This window comes from Lemur catta, chromosome 8 (genome assembly GCF_020740605.2).
Source record: "Lemur catta isolate mLemCat1 chromosome 8, mLemCat1.pri, whole genome shotgun sequence".
NCBI classification, from domain to species: Eukaryota; Metazoa; Chordata; class Mammalia; order Primates; family Lemuridae; genus Lemur; species Lemur catta.
The window spans coordinates 50,273,187-50,289,571 of record NC_059135.1 but is presented as its reverse complement, the minus strand read 5'-3'; the positions used below and the strand labels follow the sequence as shown (position 1 = coordinate 50,289,571).

The 16,385-nt window shown below is 39.6% G+C and overlaps 1 long non-coding RNA gene across 5 annotated transcripts in view; it reads left to right on the top strand.

The window, feature by feature from the left end:
• Window positions 1-16,385, top strand: part of LOC123643448 — a 168,219-nt gene that overhangs the window by 97,357 nt on the left and 54,477 nt on the right. For all 5 annotated transcript variants that reach the window (XR_006736792.1, XR_006736790.1, XR_006736793.1 and 2 more), the window contains exons 4-5: window positions 7,000-7,142; window positions 7,451-7,549. This is a non-coding gene — a long non-coding RNA (uncharacterized LOC123643448). The remainder of the gene's footprint in view (window positions 1-6,999; window positions 7,143-7,450; window positions 7,550-16,385) is intronic.

Genomic DNA, 16,385 nt, shown 5'->3' with positions numbered 1-16,385 from the left:
GCACCTTGGGACCTCACACAGTTTTCCCAGTATCTCTGAACCTAACACGTATACGTTCAACATTCTCAGGCATTCTGCTTATTGTAGGCCTTCCAGAATGTGGATCTCTTTCAACAGATTCTTGACCATCTTTGAAGCGTTTGTACCACACTTGTGCTGCACTCATTGCATCGTCCCAGAAAGCCTTCTGAATCATCCAAATAGTTTCTGCACAGGAAAGTTCAAGCTTAATGCAAAATTCAATGCAGATTCATCGCTCTATTCCCTCAGTCATTTTGAATGTGATGGCCACACAGTACACGTGGTCACTCAACGGCATCTAGCACCCCACTGACTAGTACAGTGAAGTCGTCATTGTTCACACATGCACATTACAGCCCACTCGCCTTGGCTGCTGGGTTACATTCATGTCATGCAAACCATTCTCATTATATTAACAATGGCTGGACACTTTCTAGACAGCCCTTGCGTGTGTGTGTGTGTGTGTGTGTGTGTGTGTGTGTGTGTGTGTGTTTGCTCTTCTTTGTATTGTGGCAGGAGAAAAGACAGAGTTGCACACTGACTCTTGAATGCTTCAACATAGAAGTGACACTTGCTCAGGACCTGTGACCCAAACCCAATCACTTGGGAGCAGATGGATATTCAGTGAGCAGCAAATGCCTGTGTCTCGTGTAATGTTCAGAATTCTGAAGGAGTGTGCAAACTTGTTGCATTTGATTCTGTGAAAATGTGACTATTATCAATGTTACTGTGTTTAAATAAGGCCTTGTTTAGTAGTATCATATCTGAATATATACATAACATCCTTGCTTAGAATTATACATCGAAAAGTAGAACATAGTTTTGTTTCATAAAATAGCTGTATCTACCTTGTTTATAAGTGATTCTTGTTGTGTGAATATTTAGATTATTTTTTGGTAAAGGCATTGTTTTATTGTTTGAGTGATAAGGGTCAAAGACATACCCCATGTAGGCAGGAAGTAATGTTTCACTTGAATAAGAGTCTATTCATGGTGCCAGGCATCAGAATTCTAGCAGGCTTCTGAGAAGGAAGCAAACCTCTATCCTCCAAAGGGAAATCAAGAATGAAAGACATTGCTCCATGAGGCAATAGAATAGAATGTTTTTCTCAAAGTGGGTGAGACTGTCAACAGACTTTCTCCTGTGTGTTGGGAAGAAGGATGACAATGGGCAGACTAAGGGCTGGGGAGCAAGGATCCTAGGCAAGGGCTCCTGGAGGGCACCAACCCTTTAGAATAAGAACATAATAGTAGCGGGGGGACAGGCATAGCACCAGGCACTCTGCTCCTACCTCAGTTCTTGGAGAAGATTCTGAAAATCTCAGAGCTCTTGTGGGGGATGGGAACCAAGGGCTTGGTTTACTTTGGGCCGACTTTTAGAAAGGAAGCAGAAAGTCTTATTAGCATAGATGGAAACTGGAATAAAAGAAGTGACAAGATCCCCATGGAAGACTACATTCTGGGAGAAAAGGGCAGAGCTCCAGTCATTGAGTTTGGCTGTAATGTTTGATACATCTGAGGGTGGGGAATGGGGGGAATGAGAGATGATATTGGGGACATGGAAAGTGGCCCTACCATAGATTTGATTCCAAAATCAATGTACAGTATCCTGGGATTCATATTATGATAATACAAAAATAGATTTTTGTTTTAGAAATAACAGCCAGGAAGCTATTGCAGCAATGCAGTCTAGAGATGATGATTTTATGAACGATGGCAGTAGTTGGGAAATAGATCAAATATTTGACAATAGCTGGTGGATGTGGGAAAGCTGGAAGTGAGTTGGGATGACTTCCAGGTTTCAGGAGTGGGAGACTGGGTGATGATGGGGCCATAGTCACTGAGAGAGAACAGAAGAAGGCTGGGTGTGGAGAAGGGGATGGGATAGTTCTGCATGTGGTGAATTTGAGCTATTTGTGACATAGAACAGATACTCGTTAATTACTCTGAATATGTGAATTCCCTTTTCCTTCAAAAGAAAAGAAATGACTATTTCCCATTATCTGGGACCCCCACAGAAAGAGTGCTAAAGCCTTTTGAGTGGTGGCATGTATCTATTAGAAGTTAAGATAACAAAGGCTCAATTTTCATTTAAAGTTGTCCTCTACTAAGAGTTGGAGGCATTCACTATTACTATTATCCTGGTGCTGTGCCCTACACACTGGGCTAGACCCCCTGGTTCTGACTCCTGGAGTCCTAGCTGGGTTTCCTAGATCCTCTGGACTCTGTGCCTACACCAGCATCTGCAAGCTGGGTTAGCACCCACAACGCTCAGTGAGCAAGTCCCCTGCTTACCCTCAGTCAGCCTCTCACCTGCCCCACCCACACCCTGCAGCCTATAGTCATCCGGCTGGCCTATAGCAGTGACCCAGACAGTGTCTCTGGATGTTCACAGGCACTCACTTCATGTGGTGGGCAATCATCCTGCCTAAGTAATACTCATCAACTACATTAGGACTATCACGATATGTTATTGTTCTCCTCCCCTGAACTTCAATGAGACACCTAATTCAGTGGTTGGTACATGAAAAGCACTCAGTCAATGTTTATTGAATAAAAAAGAATGGATGATAAATATATTAAAGGGAGGCTAAAAAAAAGAACCTTCTCATTTCTCTATCTATGTACTTTGTGCTCACACACTTGTGATTTCTTAATAGTCCCCATGCCAGTGATACATCTGCCTTATCTAGTGATGAACAAATGCAGTGGTAAAAAAAAGTTTCACTAACAACTGACTAGAAATAGCCAAACTCATCATATGTTAATATCTATAGCCTAAAATCTCCACATACCCGTGTCAAAGGAAAGAGGCAGACAGGTCAACCTCAACCCCCTTTGTGACACAACTCCCCGAAAGTGGTGTAATAATGATTCTTTTTACAGATATGGCAAACACAGCAGGAACAGGAATAACATATTTTTAATTAGAAACATTCCTATTTACTCTTAATTTAATTCAGCTGCCTGGCAGCCATGATTAGATTTGCATCATGATGTATCTTCGATACTATCTATTTTCATAAATGTAAACTTTCCTGGATATGGTTCTGATGGATCCTGACATTTTAAAATATGTCCTATTGTCCTTTTCTGTGCAGTAGACCAAGCATCGAGTGTTCACTCCTATATCATTGTCACCGTACTATCAGACCAGATGGCTACTTCATCACAGAATCAAGAATTAGGAATAATTTATGCTGTTCCTTGCTCTAGAATGTGAAAATAGAAAGCATTTGCTGCACACATACTCACGAAGAGCAGCGTGACCCAACAGTAACAGCCTCGTCAGAGGACATTTGGTATTACGGCTGCATCATCTTCAGGACCTGGATTTCATTCCATGGAGCCCTAGACTCTCAGGTCAGAAAAAATTGTCAAAGCACGTGAGTTGATGATGCTTCACCTAGTAACCAAATGAAGCCCAGAGGACCTCTTTGTTAAGGAAAACAAGTTGCAGTAAAACAGTTCTAAAATGGGAAAGATTATATCTGAACCTTTCATTGTTTCATATTCAAGGATTTCTCCCCTTCATAGGAAAAAAATTATGAATGTTGGCTTAATATTCAGAGCAGTTGTTTTTGTGTCTGTGAGCATTAAATGTTAGAAATGGAAGAGCTATTTATCCTCAGCCTGCTGAAGAGAACAGTGGAAATTTCTCTTTATTGGTCTATAAATAAGCAGAGTCTGAACACATCCTTTATTGGGAGAAGAGCTACAGCAACTCATTACACATATCAACTGGCTGGTCAGAATTTCTTTATTTGATATTGCCATAAGCATGCAGCTAGAGACATAGACAAAAGATTGTCCTCTCAAACTATCAAATATATTTAACCCTAGGACCAACTAGTATTCCCTAGGTGAAAGAAAAATGCGTATAAAGTCATAAACATCTCTGGTTAACAGGTGTTACCGTTGAGAAAAAGCTAGCGGAATCAGTGCAGTATCATTTAACACAAACTCTGAAGTGACAAACCAAATGGCCATTGGTTTCTTTGCTGCAAAATCACTTACAATCAACAAAGAAATGTGGGGCACTTAGGCTTTATCTGCTTAGTACCAAAAACAACTGGTGAGTTCAGTAAAAACAAAACAAACAAAAACCTGCCCCAAAATATCAGTTCAGATGCCTGTTTGAATTCTTCAAACCAAAGATCTGGTTGCATTAATCTCTTATCAATTATTTGTAATTATGAACATGTAGAAAAGCCATTGAAAATGTCTCAATTAAATGGGCAATATAATCTGTCCTTTTTATTTGAATCTGTTTAATGTGTTCACATGTAATAACTTTTTCAGATTAGATAGGCTGCAAAAACAGTGGCACTGTAGGCAAAAATAGTTTTGTAGGCAAAATTAAAAGGCTATCAGTGTGAAAAGTGAGAACAGACAGAAAGCTTAACAAATTGGAAAGAACAACAGGCAGCTAGCAATAACCGTATTCCCTATCCAAGGGGGGAACTGTATCTTCCTGGTCCCTGTACGTGATTTGAGGCTTATACTCATATTAATGATGATACCTCTTCCATCAATATCTTGGATTATTACCAGTGTCTGGGAGAAATTTTATTGGCTGGTGCAGTTCATTGAAAATTAATTGCTATGACACACTTACTCTACATGAACTTGGAAAAAAGTCCATCGAGTGAATGATTTAATTCATTTTATGTTAATTATAAATTATGCCAGGAAACACTATTGCAGTAGACTTGTTTCCAGCTCTCAGTTTGCCTGTGTGAGCGGCCTGTACTTCCGACATGCTGCATATCCTGACTTCGACTGACTGACACCCAGGAAAGGCATTCATTTGGCATTCTCACTAATATTTGCAATGTGGCATATTCTTAAACAAATTAGGCCAGGAGGAGGCAGCAAAACGGCCCACTTATCTTTATTTGTAATTTAATCAATATTATGAGAGACAGTGTCCAAATTGGGTCATTTAAAACTTTTACTCATACTCTGTATATATTTAAATAATCTCCTAAGTGTTTCATAAAACTGAAAAGGAGGAAGGTGGGGGTGAGGTAGGGAGCTGCTGCCAAGTCAAAGGGAAAATGAAAGATGACTTTAGAAAGAGAATGTGGAGTCGCCGGTTGCACGTGAAGGCAGCATCTTGCAGAACTCTTTATTTTCATTTCCTATTCAATACTGCTGATGAGTAGATCGCTCTGATTCTCCCTTTCCGTGAGCGTGCACTAGCACTTTTATTAAAAGAAGTCCATCAGCACGGGGGTAGTTGTTATGCAGGAGCGGTCGCTCACATAATGGGGGATGGCATTTCTTTCCACTCGTGCTGGTCCGCTGGTTCTAATAGCAACCTGGAGCTCAATTTCCTTCTCAAGAACATTGCATTTCATGTGGAATGTCAATTATTAAAATGCAGTGTCCCGTGTCTTACTTCTCACTAGATGAATTCATTTGCAAAACTTGCTAATTTATGCAAATGATCCTTAACCTGTAACTGCCTGGAATCTATTTCATCCTTTCTAGCTTTCAGCAGCTTGGAGCCTAGATGTGGGAAGGAAATCCATTAATGCAGAATTTGTCAGTTCCGTCATGATTATATTGGTTATTGAGTTGTTGTAAAACAAAAACACCACCACCAGCAGCAGATAAAAATGTGTTATTAAGTGGAAGGCAGCCGACAGCTAGAGCTGAAAAATCTAGAGATTAAATTAAAGATAAACCGGGGTGAGAAGATCTGATACCTGCATCTCCTGACACCCCTGAGTAATGTTGGACACTAATAACCTTTTTTCTGGAAGAAACAAACTGGTTAATAACCCAAGGAGGGTCTATCAGCTACTGACTGAGACAGATACGGATAGTGAGCAGATAAGAAATTTCTTGTTGCGAGTAAGAACCAAACTGGCCTGGGTTTTGGTAAATACAAAGCACAAAAGAAGCTGTATACAATTTTTTATTTTTAGGCATGATTACATGAAAGACAAGGAAGCAAAAAAGAGATGTTTGTCAAGAAGGGGATTATCATGTGTACATGTGTGTGCATGTGTGTGTGTGTGCGTGTGAATATAGGAGGGTACAGGTAGGCCTGCTGATATTTCTTGTGTCTGGATGTGTGTTCCCACAGGTACCTCATATATCAAATCTTGAGCCTTTCCTGTGAATGAGTTGGGCTTCCTACATACCGACATCAGTGGTGCCTCTTTTAATCAACATTTCTGAAAAGACATGTTATAATTTTTGCCCCCACAGACCTTCACTTTTTGAGACACAGTTCCTTTTTATGAACAGTACTGAAAAAGAGCTTTCTGCAAACCCTGGACCTGCTCTTCCTTTTCCTTTTCAGAGGTCAAGAGAAGGATTCAGATTCTTGGCCTGGTTTCTGAATCCACAGGACATGGATCCATGGTTTTTATTTGGTGTTCCTCATTCAGGCGAATTTACAAAGGCCAGTGAGCAGGCTGGATTAGATTAGCCAGGGAAACTTGGCCAGGGAAGCAGCTGGTCCCCTCTTCTCTCTCTCTCTCTTCTTCTCTCTCCCTCTGTGTGTATGTGTGTGTGTGTGAGAGAGAGAGACAGGTCAGCTCTAATCTGGATACTCGTCCTGGGCCATTGCTGCAGACTCTCCCAAGCAGCCCCTGCAGACTCCCGCGTTACACTGACCACCCTCCACAGTCGTCGCTGATGCCTTTTGCCGGGCTGACATAGCCCCTGACTCATCTGAATCCGTGCTACGCACACATGGCTACAAGCTGTCTTTGTAACCTGCCGCTGGGGCTGCCGTATTTTTTCTCTTTCAGGTATATCAGTAGTTGCAAAGCAGGTAGGGTCATTTGTTGTGTGTACTGGAATGGATTCCTTCAACTCCACAATGGATTTCAATTAAGAGAAAAAAAGAATCTGCCCTTGGTAAAACAGACAATTGCCACTTCAAGGAATCTGTCCAAACTCCAGAAGAACAGTAAGAGAGTATATATTTAATCGCTCACTTTGCTCCTGTTTCTTTCAGGACCGTGTCTCTTTAAATCTACTGAGGAAGATATTCCTTCTGGCCCACAGGATGCCAAAATGACTCGATGATTTATTTATGCAGCGCTTGGCAGCCTATAGTCCAGATTGTGGCTGAAGCTGAATTTTATGAGCCTTCCCTCAGTGAGTATATTTTAAAATTATATTAAAAATATATTTTTTGAAAACCTCAGTCATGTTTGTCCCAGCCTCAGGCCCTGAGAACGATGGTGATGGGACTAAGTCACGAAGGAATTAATATTGCTAAGGACCTAGCCAGTGAAATTTTTATTGTGAGAGCTTAGAAAAGTGTTAAGCTTTCATTTGGGGAAGGGAAAAAAAACTGGATTCAGACATAAATGCTTTAGTGATATCGAATGTGACCTTTTCTATTTGTAGCAATTCATCTGGTCATTCAACAACCATTTATTGGGCTTCTTACTGTGTTCCAGGAAGTATTCTAGGCCCAGGGGATTGTGGTGGAAAAGACAAATACTGACCCTTCTGTCCTGGAACAGACATTTCACAGGAGGGAGATGGATGATAAACAGGTAAGTAAATCTATAGGTGGGCAAAATGTTTTCAAATCACAGTAACAGTAATTCCCATGTAATGAACTGAGACCTCACCCCACCCCAACCCCGCAGCAGTACAGTGAGTTTACACGTTTGCCTGAAAGGATGGCTTCTTTAATATCACATCAGAAAAGGAGAGGATCTGCAAAACCATTTCCTGGACAGTTTTACTTCTGCAAAACCCAAACCAAAAGGAAAATATATTGTTAAGCTCAAATGAAAAGGTTTAGACCAAGAGGAGACAGGAGTTGAAGATATGAAGGTGGTCAGGTAACGTGGTTCTAGAAGCAGCTTTGTAGTTCCTCATTGTGCGCTTAAACTTTACAGGATCAGTGATTAATTGTTGTAAGGAAGACCAAGTTTACAAAGTCTGAAATAAGGCCAGAGGGGCAGGGTTTTTAATCAATGGATAATAAAAACTGACACAGCAAGGATAAGAACTTAAAATCTTGGGCAGTCTTTATTGAGAATTATTAATAGTAATACCTCATACTTGCACGCCACTTGATGCTTTTTTTTTAAGAGTACAATTCACATTTTTTGTGTCCTTTCATTTCCACATCAGTCCTGGAAGCTATTGCAATGCTCACGTTAGATGAAGGAACCAAGTCATGGAAGAGTAATGCAGCTTTAAAATGGTGAAACTGGTCTCTACACTACAGTTTGCCATTTACTCAAAAATGCAGATGATATACTTCATAATTTTAAAGGAAACATTTTTTGTGTGATTTCATTACAGGCTGCTTCTGTAGCCAGTTGGAAGTAAAAACTTCTGGTAGTCCGTAATTTTTTTCCTACTTTTATCCCATTTTTATATGGATTTTTAAGACTGAGGTTATGCCTTCAAAATAAGAAAACAACCACTTACTTGCATGAGCAAATGGTAAGGAAAATGCTCAACTTGGTCCTATTTACCAAACAAACTACTTAAAGCTATGGTAGACTCAGGTCCAAAAACATAGTCTGGCTTTTGTTGCTGACATGGTGAGATAGATTTTACTTCACTTAATGCTAAAAAGTAAAGGTCAAAGGGAGGCCTGGGACTATGTCTAAGTCTTGCCCAGAGTATATCAGGGGCCTGTTGTTACTGTTCAAAACCATAACCAAGAGCAACCACTATAATCTAGACCTTTGCCAAAGAACTGCTGGGCAAGGAACAAAAAATTAGTAATTCAAATTAAACTCACTTAAATCATTTTAATATTCCTTTTTGGTAAACGAAGACCTCTTCTTGAAGGGGTGGGGGACCTGTGGCCTTAAGGTGAAATGTGGTCTTCTAAGGTCCTTAAGTGCAGCCTTGAATCCAAATTTTGCAGAGCAAATCCTTTTATTAAAAGGGATGTGGCAGAGAAAAATGAAGATATTCTTGCTTCATTTTGTGCTTAAAAAAGAAGAATCTTGAAACCAGAAGGCCACAGGTTCCCCATCCCAGGATGAAATTAGATACTTTCCTCCCTATTGAGTGCCTAATCATAATTGAATAGGTAGACACTGCTCAACACTCTTATGCTAACATGAATCTGTCACCAGGAAACTTTCTAGTGATTATCTTTTTTAAAAGATTTCATTATTGTATAATCTCTCCATGGTGTAGTCTTCAGTGCCCAAGCCTTTTAAGTAAGATTGCTTTATGAGAGAATTATGTATGTGTTAGTGTGGGTTGCATTGAAGGTACATAAGCATAACTTTGAGCAGGAATTACAGTAATTTCACTGTCCAGAAGTACTGAGAGAGAGAAGGTCCAATCTGTTAAGTATCCCTTCCTGTCATGTGCACAACTACATGCTATACTGAACTAACTTTTAGGGAAAACTTGGGTATGGTCAAACCTCACAGTCTTGACTGTAGAAGCATTCTCCCTGCTCTGTTCCAAGCAGGGAGAATGGTGCTCCTCCAGGGCGATGATGGATTCTGGACTGCATTTACGCCATGGTTCACACTCTGAAGCAGTCTTGGACAAGCAGGTTCATCTAATTCCAGAGGAGAGCTCCTCAGTTCATTGAATGTCTGGATCTCCTGGGACTTTGTAAGAGCTATTCTCATCCAGAGCCAAAAACGTTTGGTTTTTGTCCTACCCTTTGAGACTATCTGAATTAGTCTCATCCCTCTTCTGCATGATGGCTAGTTTCTTTGGTTATTGCAGAAGTTTCTAAGTAAAAGCTCTGGTGGGGGCAGGAGTCCTAAGCAGTTGAGACCATAGTGTTGATGGAAAGGTCTAGCTTTGGAATCACCTAGATCTGGATTTGAATCTCAGCCTTACCACTTTCTTTGTGAACTTGAGCAATTATTACACTACTCTTTAGCCTCAGTTTCCTTATTTGTAAATGGGAATGATCATGTCTACTTTGTAGGACATTGTGAGGATTAAAATGAGAGAGAAAATACCGCATATGGCAAAACTGTGAGCTCCCTTCCCTCCTGACTCTTGAGGACCTTGCCTTATAAATCTATCTCCATCTCATATATCCTTTCAAGCCACAGATACATAAAGTGGATTAATGACTCAGTTTCTTCTGGCTGCATATTTCCTCTGAAATCTCTAAGTACTTCACTGGTACAGGGGAGACTTTCTCTAATGCCTTCCTTGGATTTCTTGTTCTAGAGCCATTTTGTAGATGGGAAGGTGTAGAACACTATTAACTTCCCTCAAACAGGGTTTAAGTTAAACTAACCTACCCTATTATATAGTACATGGTACAATGGGGAATGAGGCCTCCATATACTATCCTCAAAGGTGCTGTTAAATTCCATTTTGTAGTTAAGACTTAATTAGCATCTTTGGCATGCTTAAGCCACAGTTAAAAAAGTAAAGCATTTAGGCTAACAGTTGCTGAGTTCTGTTGTCAATAACATGGAAAATAATCAAGTTGATTTAATTAATTCATTATTTTCTCATTGAGGGCAGCCTTGTCACTTTCACAGAGACAGGGATTTGCTTTCTTTTAATGAATGTGACTTCTTAGAGACAGAATTCTGAATAGACTCTGTGATTCCTATAGTATCAGTCTATTTTCCTAACAGCTATCTAGACAGCATCAGTGTTTTTACTTCACGAGTTATACAATGGAATAGGGGGGAGTTATAGGTAATCCCTTCTTCAGAACTAGCTTGAAATAAAAATTAAATGGGCCTTGAGCGTTTGTGAATTGCAGTGTTTCATTGGGGCCATGGAACACTAAGTGAGGCTCAGAAACAGGGTGTTAATTCAGGCCTAATCATTTAATTCCACTCTGTTATGTGCCGTATTTATTGCCCTCCTGGATCTGTTTTCTATGGCCTGATAAAGAGACAGTGATTCTCTGAAGCTCAGTCAGGGACCATTTTATTTATATCGTTAGTTAGTCCAATAAAAGCACTGGCTTCAGATTCCTGCTGTTATTTTCTGTTTTGTAGCCCTGTCATTAACTATGAAAATGCTGATGGGGTTTTCATCTCCTGGGCTGGAGTTGCTCTGCTTGAATGGGGGCTTGTGAGGAGAGGGGAAGGTCAAGACTAGATAAATTGTAAAAAAGTCAAGTGTGATGTAACCAGGTGCAAACTGGGAGTCAACTCAGGTTTTAGCAGCAAATTCGAACTTTCGATTATTATGTGTGTTAGTGCTGTGAAAACTCGATTGACATTTGTTAGAGTGAACTTAGGCCCTTTCAAGCTGTGATTCTGTTTGTGAACCAGACAGGTTTCTGAATTTTTTTTTTAAATCCCACCTTGCTGCAATTCTCCACTAAGTGAAAATAGTTCTACTTTTGCACAGAAGAGAATGGAATGTAGCTCTAAATTTATTTATGAATGTCAAGCAAAGGAAAGTGATAAAAAACCAACAAACATGCAATAGGATCACACCTCATATCCTCTTTTTTTTTTAATAGTTTTAACTGCATGGTTTGATTGTTTTTTTAACAGTCTCTAAAGTGTTATGGAGAGGTCTAGAATAAAGAAATGATACTGGGAAACAGATTTATAGAGGTCACTTGAATTAATGATATGGCAATCAGAAGATAACACAGGTGAATTAATGTAACATACTGTGTAATTACTAGTGTTTCCAATGGAGTTAATGTGTAGTTATCCATGTAATAACACATTATTTCATAGCAGATATGCAATTAGTTCATCTCATTGCTGTATAGTGCACAAATGAAGCAAATCATGATTATTGTTTCAACACTAAAAGGTGAGGATATGTTGAGGACTGATGGGCCTCTTTAGTAGACAGATTGTATTTTTAAGCCTTTCTAAAGCCTATATTCTTCAAGAAAATGCAAAAAATAATGGTCAGTGGCTTCATACCTGGTATTTAGATGTTTGGAGCAATTAGCATAGCAGAAAGTTATGTTGGGGGATGTGATTGAAATTGCATGAGAAAATTTGAATGGAGAGTATACATCAATAACCAAAAGTTATCACATTCTCATTAAAAGATAAGAAAAGACTTGTTGACCACTTTCTATGGAGATAAACAGCTAATGATTTAGGTCATATCTCCACACACTGGGTAAAAGCTGATGATCCCAGAAATCTTGCCTGTTCCAATATGGTAGAAAGAGGTGGAGGAAATTTCCAAATCCAGAAAGCCATCTGAAGTGAATAAAATGAACAATCTGTCTAATTCTCCTAAATATAGGGAACTATACCTTTGAACCAGGGGTGGGGGAGGGACTGTGCTGTGTATGGGGACATCACTTACTACTTTAGAATTTATGAATCACTTTATTATCCATTATTACATGTGATCTTCAAAATAGTCTCATGAGATAGGCAGGCCAGGTATCTTCATTGTACAGATGTGAAAACTGAGTCTCCAAGAGCTCACTTGTCAAGAAGATGTAGAGTCAGATCTTCTCACTTCTAATCCAGTACAAGTCCACTAAATAAAGACTGAGAGAAGCTATATTAAAAAAATGACAAATGGCCCCAGTCCTGTCCCTGCCAGTTCTAACTATTTATGATTCTGTTATAATCACATCTTGAATTTTAGAGAGAAAAGGAGCTTGGATAATAATAATAAAAGATTTCAAAGAAGATGTGGGGAATGTGTGGAAGGGGACTGGAGAGAATGGTGAAGACACTGGAGGCCAAAGGACTGGGGGAGGGGAGGAAAGGCTGGGATCAGGGGGTGTGCCAGGCACGCAGGATTCGCACAGGGAAGCTGTGGGAAATACGTATTAAATGGTAATCAGCACCCGGAGGGTGAAGGCCCTGAAAACAGAATTTACTTGGAAGTGAAGAGCCACTGACAGTTTGGGACGGGAGAATGATGTACTAAAAAAGGATTTTTGTGAGGATTAGTCTAGTGGTGTGCAAGAAAAAGTAGCTGTTGTTGGCAAAGACACAAATTATGAGCCCACAACAATTGTCCAAGCATGAGGGAGAAACTAATACTGCTTATGAAGTCTACAGCCACAAGGATTTAATAATTCTCTGGTGAATTAGAAAAACTATTTTTGAATGTTATAAAGTATTTAAATAAATCAGTCACAGCTGCTCTCCCTTCTCGAGAAATATCTCCAAATTAAACTTGGCTTCCAGCAGACATAAGAAGCAAAATTAGGCAATCATCTAAAATCTAGGACAATGCCCTATATTTAATAGGGCATTTTTTTCATAATGTTGATGAAAATAGTATCTAAATTCAAACAATAAAAAATCATAGCTTTTTAGACACCTAGCTTTTCAGATATCAATATTCTTGTTAAAATATGATTTATAAGGCTGCCTTAAATCTTCTGTATATTTTAATGAACTATAGAAATGAGCCCTGAAAGTGTAGTCTTATCTTCTGCGTATTTTAAGTGTATAAATGTATATTAAATGAATGCACAATTTTGAGGTCAATAGAAGATTTTTTTGTGTGTTTGAGCTAAGTAACACAGAATAGGAGAGTAGTAAGAATAAAGGAATAAATTTAGTGTTTTGAATTGAGTCTACAGTTTTTGTAACAGTGAATTCCATAAAACTTTGGCATTTGCCAAGCATTCCAATATCAATTAATCGAACAACATGGATTTAAGATAAGTAAGCTCCATTATTTCTAGATAACCTTAGGGTAAATCCTGAACTAAGATAAATTAGCTTTTAGACATACCCAATTCTTCAGTTTAAATTGTCACACTGGCTGGGCAAACTTGATGAACAGGTTGTTTAACATCTCTGAGCCTCAGTTTTCTTGCCTGGGAAATGGGGATATAATAGTAGTGCCTGCCCTTCCAGGTACACTATATAGATGTTAGTCACTAGGATGTTCATTTCCCAAACGCTTTTGGATGCCCCTGCACCCTGTAGTGCCCAGGGCCCTCATGATGTCTTCTCAGCAACACTTCCTTTTCCCTCACGCATCTCACAGTCACCTGTCCAGAGTTCCAACTCATCCCACTTAGGGCCTTAATTTTGGCTCAGTTGATAACCTGCTGCATGCCAAGATGCTAATGAATGCTAATATATCTACTTATCAGCCTTCCCACACATCTTGTTTGCATTGCAACAGAGTTTAAAAGCCTTAAGCCAAACAGTGAAAATGGTATTAATTTTAGGTTTTTCAGTTGGCTAGTGAGAATGATTCTGGCAGGGAGAGAGAGAAGAAAGGCCAAACCCATGCCACACATAAGGCAGACCCTGGGGAGAGCCTGAGTTTCTGGTGGTCCCTTAGTCCATAATCAACACCCGATATGGTGGCTGCTCCAGCGGTAAGCCTGTTTCCTAGACCCTGGGCCACAGAGGTCTATGCTATCATCAGGAGTCCTTCTCTGGTTAATAGAATATTTCACTGTCCCTTTCACATTCAGTGACTGTGAAGATGTCCTCATTGGGTTCAGCGTCTATGTTTCCTGTAGGCTTATAGCAAACGGCTGCATCCTGGTGTGTAATGTTCCAGCTACAGTGAAAGCCCACTGGGTCCTCCTCCTGTGTTTGCAAACATAGGCATTTAGTCCGCAACCCTGCTTCCCTGCAAAACAGGCTCTTTCCGCTCAAACCAATCGTGGCACTTGCTTCCCTTGGCCCTGGCGCCTACCTACAGCTGTGCTTACTGAAGTGAGACTGTAATTTGCTACAGCATGCCAGAGTATTAATAGACAATTATTTATTGCAAATCTGAACCATTTATACTGTTTACTGGCTGACACAATGTAAAATTTTGATCCAAATGTTAATGTGTCCATGACATTGCATAATTCTGTTCCATGCCATGGTTTTTCTCTTCTAAATGAATCGAATTTGCAGTACAAGGAAACGGCATTTTTAATGGATGAATGATTTACAGCCTCAAACTTATAAGGTTATTATTTGTGTAACTAAGGGAGAATTGACTAATTGCAATAACACAGCAAATTAGACAAATTTAGGTTTGTACTGGAAGCAAATTCATAGCGAGAAAATGAAAATAGCTTGCAAAGTTCTTAAAGGGTAACTGAATAAATCTCACTTTAGCTTTACAGAGCAATTGTATTTTGGGGGGAGATCAGGTACCTTTGAGGCCAAACAGACTTATAAATATTCAATTGAGTAGAACATAGATAAAAATTACCTCTTCATAAAGAACCATATGTGTAGGAGAGAGCACTTCCAATTCTCCAAATGTTTACTGAAATTGCTTACACAAATGTTTTCAGCAGTTGGGTGAAAACAAAGAGCTTTACAGTTATGTGGTTTTCATGAAAAAGACACCAGTTTTAGCACATTTACCTTCTATTTGTTGAGCATGCAACACAATGCCAAGGAAGAATGATTTCCTAATGGAGACCTTCATGCTTTTTCAAAATAAAGAATGTGCAAAATAATATTTTGCAAGATAATATTTCTTTCTGAGATATTCCTCTTAGGTTGTTTATATCGATTCTTATTATACTGTTACCTCTACTCACAGAGAGATTGTTAAGATAAAAAGTGTCTCAACACAGCTCTAATTAAAGCTCTTAGAACTACATTGGGGTGTCTAAACACAAGGTCATTCAAAGTGAAGATTCCTTTAGTATTTTAGTACATGGGGCTCCCACACATTATTGATGAAAGAAAACTGATTTGGGGGGGTACTCTAAAAATGATAATAAAATATTTGTGTGTCAGTCCAAATTACAGTTGATCTTTGAACAATGCAGGGGTTAGGAAAGCCAATGCCCACGCAGTCGAAAATTTGCATGTAACTTTTGACTCCCCCCAAATTTATCTACTAACAGCTTATTGTTAACCAGAAAGCTTACCAATAACACAGTGGATTATCACATATTTGTATGTTACATGTATTATATACTGTATTCTTACAACAGAGTAAGCTAGAGAAAAGAAAATGTTATTAAGAAGATCATAAGGAAGGGAAAATATATTTACTATTCATTAAGTGGAAGTAGATCATCAGGTCTTAACCCTCATCGTCTTCACGTTGAATAGACTGAGGAGAAAGAGGAAAAGGAGGGGTTGGCCTTGCTGTTTCAGGGGTGGCAAAGGTGGAAGCGGTAGAAGGGGAGGCAGGAGACGCAGGTGCAGTTGGTGTAAATTTCATTGAAAAAATTCCACATATAGGTGGAGCCATGCAGTTCAAACTCATGTTGTGCAAGGGTCACCGGTATATACAAAACGGCCTTCTCCTCTCCAGATGGCGAGGCCCTCCCGCTCACTGGCTTTAGTGATTGCTTCCTGGTTTTCTTTCCTGCTCCCTGACACAAGACACACCCCCTTCCTATCTGTTTTCCACAATTTAACTAATCATCTTTCTCAAATGTATGTCTTGTCTTGCCTCTCCCCTGCCAGACACCTTCCCCAGAAAGATCAGGGTAGAATACAAACACTTTAGCGTGCTGTACACAGTGAGTTTCACACTGGA